The sequence below is a fragment of the Babylonia areolata genome, chromosome 29 (assembly GCF_041734735.1).
Source record: "Babylonia areolata isolate BAREFJ2019XMU chromosome 29, ASM4173473v1, whole genome shotgun sequence".
NCBI lineage: Eukaryota > Metazoa > Mollusca > Gastropoda > Neogastropoda > Buccinidae > Babylonia > Babylonia areolata.
This window is the reverse complement of record NC_134904.1, coordinates 30,919,430-30,926,929: the sequence shown is the minus strand read 5'-3', so window position 1 is coordinate 30,926,929 and position 7,500 is coordinate 30,919,430. Positions and strand designations below refer to the sequence as shown.

Below are 7,500 nucleotides of genomic sequence, written 5' to 3'. Positions count from 1 at the left end.
ATCGACGAGGACCATCTAGTCATCCTGGTGGTGGGTGGGTTGGGCTCTGTGGATGCGCAGATGACTGGTCAGGCCAATCCACGCCCGGAAGGTTCTGACGCAGTGTGGACAGGGGATGGTGGCGGCTGTCGGGGACTTGCTGGCACAGTGCTTTTCCTGGCCTGTCTGCATTGCTCTGCTGCAACGATTCTGTTGGCCTCACAGGATTTGGCGCCTTTGTGGACAGCTGAACGCCACTTTGGTCTGTCCACTGCATTCAGCTCCCATGTGTCGTGGCTGATGTTGAAGGCCTTCAGAGAAGCTTTCAGAGTGTCTTTGAAGCGCTTCTTTTGGCCTCCATGGGAGTGCTTGCCATGTTGGAGTTCACCGTACAGCAGTTTCTTGGGGAGCCGGTGGTCTGGCATGCGAACTACATGGCCTGCCCAGCGCAGCTGGGCCTGCATCAATATGGTGTAGATGCTGGGCAAGTTTGCACGAGTGAGCACCTCTGTGTCAGGGATCTTCTCTTGCAACTTTATGCCGAGATGTTTTCTGAGGCTGGTGGTGTGAAAGTGGTTCAGCTTTTTGGCGTGGCGTTTGTAGACCGTCCATGATTCACATCCATAGAGCAATACTACATAAAGGCACTAGCATGGTAATAACACACACACACACACACACACACACACACACACACACAGAGGCACAAGCGGCATGGTATTAACGAACGACATTGGGGAAAAAAACGGCCACAGAAAACACACACTCTCTCTCTCTCTCTCTCTCTCTCTCTCTCTCTCTCTCTCTCTCTCACGCACACGCACATTTACACACACTTCAAGTTGGCATACATTGTGTATGTTAACAAATACTAATGTGAATATGAAACAGTAAGTCTAATAAAATATACATGGCAATAACAGGGAGATGGGGGCGGGGGGGGTGCTCATTGCCAAAGGAAGCATAATTCAACATGTAAAATAGTATGAAAATAAAAATGTCACAGGTGAACGAGAGAGAGAGAGAGAGAGAGACAGACAGACAGACAGACAGACAGACAGACGGACAGAGCAGACAGAGGCAGAGGGAGATTCAGAGAGAGAGAGAGAGAGAGACAGACAGACAAACAGGCAGAGACAGACTGGCAGAGACACGGAGTAAGAGAGACAGAGATACAGACAGACAGACAAATACAGACAGAGAGACAAAGATAAAATAACAAAGCCAGGAAGCGGGCTTTCAAACCAACCAACCAACCAATAACAACAACAAAATCAAAAACAAAAGACACACAAAACTATCGACTTTACCTGCAACACACGCACACACAAGCACAGCACAGCACAGCACAGCACAGCACAGTTCAGCACCACACAGAGAGGAAGAGAAATTTCACGTCTGAATCACTGACAAAAATATCCCTCGCGGCTTCGGCTGAATGCCACTCTCTCACTGACGCGACTGTACAGGCAAAGGCCACTGCGCTGTCTGTTCCCGCTCCTCGCAGACGGAGGGGTGTGGCGGGTGGGGGCGGGGGTGGGAAGGAAGGCTGGATGGGAGGAGGAGGGGTGGGTGGGTCAGTGCAGAGAAGGAGGAAGCGGGAGGGGGAGAGGGGAGGGGAAGGTTAGTGGGGTTAGAAGGGGGTTTAGTATTGGGGGAGGTGGGCGTGCAGTGTGTTCACACCCACTACTCTAAAATTACATGGACAGCTCATTGGCCAGGAAAGCTGAAGCCAAACTGGACGCCATACTGAGACTGGTATCCGGCTGTTAGTCTGTTGAGAAGTCGTCTTGCTAACTGGTGGTAGTTTCTGAACTGTAACCGTGTATCTTCGTTGAAATCGTGTTATGCTTGTCCCCACGACACGCCAAATGTTGTGTCTTGATTGATATCTGCTAATGGTTTATTTACCAAAGTTATTACAGGAAAACAGTGAAGTGACGTATTGCGCAAACTTCCGGTGGAGACACACACAAGAATGTCAGCTTAACAAGCAAGTGAAAGCTTGCCGTGAAGCGGTCAACGAAGCCAGCTGAGCGCTCGGCTATATATATGAAGTCACCGCTTCGCGCTGTACTGACACGAGTAGCAAAATGGCTGATTGAACACAACCGCAAGGGGCTCAAAGAAGGCATGTGCTATCCACCTGTTTTTAGAGCAGTGGTTCACACCACCGGCTGAAATTACAGATTCTTTTTAGATGTCCCTAGTCAGTGGTTCCTGTGACAGTCTATCTTCCCGACGAACAAGTTAGCTACCGCACAATTATGAATAGGACAGACGGTGCGCTGTCTTGAGTGGTGGCCTGTTACGTGGAACGCGTCCTCCTGGGTAGCGAGAGATGGCAAAGAAAACGCAAAAATGTTCGAATCCCACTCATGCCACTGTTGACCTTGAATGGCGGTCTGGACGCTAATCAATCGGATGAGGCGATAAACCGAGGTCCTGTGTGTTACTTATGGCGCTTACTAATAGTGCACGTTAAAGAACCCACGCCAATGTCCCTGGCGAAAATAGAAGAAAAAAAAATCTGTAGAAAAAAAAAGATTCAACTTTGACAGAAAACCAAATAATCTGCAGGCAGAAAAAAGTGGCACTGCGCTGTAGCGACCCGCAATGCTCTCTCCATGTGGAGAGCAGCCCGAATTCCACAGAGGGAAATATATTGTGACGAAATGCAGTACAATACAGTACAATATAATATAGTACAATGCAATACAACACAGTACGATATAGTACAATACGATACAATACAAGACACGTATTTTGCCTCACTGTAACTTATAGATATCGAAGCCAAGAGTATGAATATGATTACTGACAATTCAACTGATTTTGCATTTCGTTGCGTGTTTCACTGTGTGTGTGTGTGTGTGTGTGTGTGTGTGTGTGTGTGTGTCAGTGCGTGCGTCAGTGTGTGTGTGTGTGTGTGTGTGTGTGTGTACACGCGTACGTACGTACGTGTATGTTCTTTCACTACGTCTGTGATCAATAAGTTTCTTCCATGGATGTTCAGCTATTTCTAAAAACAAACAAACAAACAATCAAACAATCAAGCAAAAACCACACACACAAAAACGGGTGTGTGGCCATCTGCCATTTGACCTTCACCCCCACGCTCTCTCTGAACCTGCTCGACTGGTCACTAATTTTGTCCGCGCGAACCTCCTTCTCCCTTTCTGTTCCCCCCCCCCCCACTGAAAGGTCAGTACATATAACGGTCTTTGAAGAAATGGTGACAATGCCAAATCTTGTAATGCGGCCTGATCTGACCACACAGGGATAAATAATCCGAATCCATGTCTATAATAATAATAATGGATACTTATATAGCACACTATCCAGAAATCTGCTCTAGGTGCTTTACAAAAACGCTTTTGTTAACATAATACATCATATCTATGTTACATACACACACCAAAATGTGACTACACACACACACACACACACACACACACACACACACACGCTGCATACATACATTTTAACATACATGTGTATCTAACAGCTACCCTAACACATACGCACACATAGGCAGGCACAAACTTACATAAACACATGCACACACAATACACATTCATATACATGCATGTAGTTATGTACACATACATATGTATACACACATAGTCAAGCACAGCTAACGCAAAGGAAGTGGACTTGCCACAATTGAACTTATTGCTGAGGGAAAAGGTGAGTTTTGAGACGAGATTTAAAAGATGCGAGGGAATAAGAATGACGGAGGTTATCAGGGAGCTTGTTCCACGTCTTTGGCGATTGAAAAGAAAACGATCTGTGTCTATAGTGTGACTCAGTGGCGAATGTTGTCCTGTGTTGTACTGACTCTTTGGCGAAATGGCTATACAGGTTCTCTCTCTGTGTCTCTGTCTGTCTCTGTGTCTTTCTCTGTCTCTGTCTCTTTCTCTCTGTCAGTCGGTCTTTTTGTCTGTCTGTCTGTCTCTCTTCCTCTCTGTCTGTCTGTTTCTCTGTCTGTCTCTCTCCAGCATTCTCTCTGTCTCTGTCTGTCTGTCTCTAGTCTCTCTTAGCCCTCTACTATTTCATTATTTTTATATAATAGAATTGGCTATTGATTTATCGAGTAGTGCGAAGTATGGTATACATCCGATACCTGGTGGTGTGTGTGAAGACTTCTTGTTATTGCTCGTGGTGATGATATTTGGTTGTCAGATGCAGATATTGGTCTTCCGTCAGAATCAACTTGATATGTTAAAGAGAGAGAGAGAGAGAGAGAGAGAGAGAGAGAGAGAGAGAGAGAGAGAGAGAGAGAGAGAGAGAGAGAGAGAGAGAGAGAGAGAGAGAGGTGGATCCACTTGATTTCACTGTTAATCTTGAAAAAAATTTTTTTTATAATAGGTGGCCGATTAGCTATAGGGGAAAGATGGTTTTATGGAAACGAAGAGATGAAGGCGATAAATTCATAGTAGTTCAAAGGGTTTAGGGGGCTCTGAACAGAGGTAGCACTTTTGGTATTTGGCAACAGGACAGTCAGTGGCGAAGAAAGCAAAAGAACCCTGGACTGAGCACCAGTGTATAGAAATTGAAGAACGCCTAAACAGAAAATAACACCACGAAAACATACATGCAGTCTCCCGTCCGGGACCGACGGACGAGTAGGCAGGCAGGCTTATCTGTCGGTGTGTGTCCTCATATGGGAGAAGAGGCCGACTCTGGATGCGCAGCACTTCCCACAGGTGTTGCAAGCCGGGGAAAACGTCTCCAGAAGTTGAGCCCTGCTTCCTTCGCTCACGCTTCTCCTTAATGGCCAGCGTTCTCTTGTTTTCAAACGTCTTTATGCCACTAGAGCATAGCATCCTCCAGCGAGAGCGGTCAAGGGCATCAGTTTCCCAGGAAGCGATGCCCTTGTCACAGGCTTTGAGGTTTGTCTTCAAGGTGTCCTTGAAGCGCTTGCAGGGTCTTCCAAGAAAACGTACTAAGTGGTCAAACATCTCACCACAGAGAGACAACGGGGACCTGCCATTATCCAGAGCATGTCAAGGAAGTACCTTTCCGAATAAAAGTAAGTGCCAAACAGATGGACAAATCATTGCTCAGCGGTGCATAACCACCGAGAGCCTTACCGTAGAAATGACAGATGGACAGAATATTGATCAGAGCTATGTAGCCATCAAGTGTCATAATGTAGAAAAGTAGGTACTAGACAGATGGACAGAATATTGATCAGAGCTATGCAGCCACCAAATGTCTCACTGTAGAAAAGTAGGTACTAGACAGATGGACAGAATATTGATCAGAGCTATGTAGTCATCAAGTGTCTTATGAAGAAAAATAAGTACTAGATAGATGGACAGAACATTGATCAGAGCTATGTAGCCATCAAGTGTAATAGGTACTGGACAGAATATGGACCAGAGCTGTATAACCACCGATTGTCTTACTGAAGAAAAGTAGGTGCCAGACGAACAGAATATTGCTCAGAGTTATACTACCACCAGGTCCACGGAAAAGACAACATCCGAGAGCGGACAGGTATGAATCTGGCGGAATCCAAGAGAGAGGTGGAGGACAATCACAGATGGTGGAGAGTGGCGGCATTGTCTGCACTGGTACCCCAGCGACATGAGCAGAAGTCAAGGGATAGGTAACAGGTAGCAGGAAAACGACAAAAGTAAGTATCTGTCGTGCCTTTACTGACGTGTGTAGTAAAGGTTAAAGAAAGGCAATGGAAGTATTGAAACTCTAACAAATGGAAGTGGGTTTTTTTTTACACGCAGATCGAATCAATTTTACCATAAACAGCTGAGGTATTGGGTTTAGAAGAAGATGGTGAACAGACAGAAATAGTACATACCTATGCGAATAAAAGATTCCTGAAAGAACTGTTGCATACTTCAAACAAACTTATTTTTTTAAAAGAAACGGGAAGGTATCCTTTGCGCATCACAACAGCAGTAAGATGTGTCATGTATTAGCTAAAACTGACCTGGTCATCTATTTCAAGATCATACAGATAGGCTTATGAAATGCTTGAATTTCATCACGAATCTGGTCATGTTTACAGCGTTGCTAATGTGTAAAAGACCATAATATGCGAAAATGGGTTTGGTACTGTTTGCCTAAGTCAAGGTACTGGGTATGAATATAACTTTATGCCGATGAGTTTAAACACAAACTAATTTCTTGTTACAAGTAAAACTGGCATTTGGAAACAGAGGTTTTATTCCTATAAAGAAGTTTTTCAGGCAGAAAAAATACGTATCGTTTGTTACTGGTGAATGCCACAGGATTAACTTTGAACGAATCGGGCTGAAAATTAATTGAAAAATTGTAAGCAATAGTACTTAAGGGAAAGTTCTTCGAATGATTCGATTTGTCCATCGTGTGGAACTGATCCAGAAAACGAAACGCTTTTTTCTATTCCAGTGCAGACAAACTTAAAAATTAAAGACACAAGTTTTAAACTTACTGTCTAATAACAGCGAAATCGTGATTAAGAGCGTTGTCGAATTCATTGCATAAGCAATGAATGTCAGAAAAAAACAGATAATTGACGTACTGCCGCAAAAAAGATGATCCGATGATAATGAATTACAGTGTGCGTATATATATATATATATATATATATATATATATGGGTGTCTGTGTCTGTGTCTGTGTGTCTGTGATCACACACACACACACACACACACACACACACACACACACACACACAGAGTGACTATATATGTAAATACAAGAACATTAACAAGTTAGGATGGTATTTTGTTTTGTTCAGAATAATTGACGATGAAATTTGTCATTGCCCCTTTTCTTGAAGGCCTAAATGTTGGATAATGAAATATGTCAGTGTCAGTGTTTGTGTCACTGTCAATGTCACTGTCAATGTCATGTCACTGTCAATGTCAATGTCAGCTTCCCCCCCTCCCCCCTCTCTCTCTCTCTCCAGCCCTCTCTCTTTCTCTCGTTGGACACCATAGACTCGCTGGCCACAGTGTCCCTAGGCATTGAACTCATAATAGGGGGTAATGGCCGTACTTTAAGCGTCAGAACAGTTGGTGGTAGCCATCACCACAGCCATTAAGTCCACCAGAGCACGGAAACGAGTATGGCAAACCACCGGTGTCAAAAAAGTACCAGCAGGAAAAGGGGACACGTGGCGGACTAGAGAAGGGGGTGGAGAAGGAGGAGAGGGGAGGGGAGAGAGAGGTCGGAAATCTGGGTGCGGGAGGGCGGGGGAGAAGGGGTGGGGATGGGGAGGGGGGGGATGGGCAGCATTTCAAGTGGACACCAGGGTGTGTGCGCACGTGACAGAGACACACACACACACACACACACACAGATACGGACACGGATACGGATACGGATAGTTTCTTCAATGAAGATCATGGCCCCTCATGAAGGGGGTACAGTGAATCAACATTCAAAATCAAAATCTTACAAATTACAAAAGTAAATGATAAACTGCTAACGATAATCCACAAATTGGATAATGCACAACTAATAATAATTAACTTCATAATACACTGCGAAACGTAAAAGCCTTAT

At 44.7% G+C, this 7,500-nt stretch overlaps 1 protein-coding gene across 1 annotated transcript in view; it reads right to left on the bottom strand.

The window, feature by feature from the left end:
- The window catches only part of LOC143274730 (sulfotransferase 1A1-like), an 18,082-nt gene extending 16,682 nt beyond the window's left edge, over positions 1–1,400 (bottom strand). Inside the window, exon 1 of the mRNA XM_076578638.1 lies at positions 1,290–1,400. The gene's annotated coding sequence lies outside the window, so the exon portion shown is untranslated. The remainder of the gene's footprint in view (positions 1–1,289) is intronic.
- Positions 1,401–7,500: the final 6,100 nt, after the last annotated feature.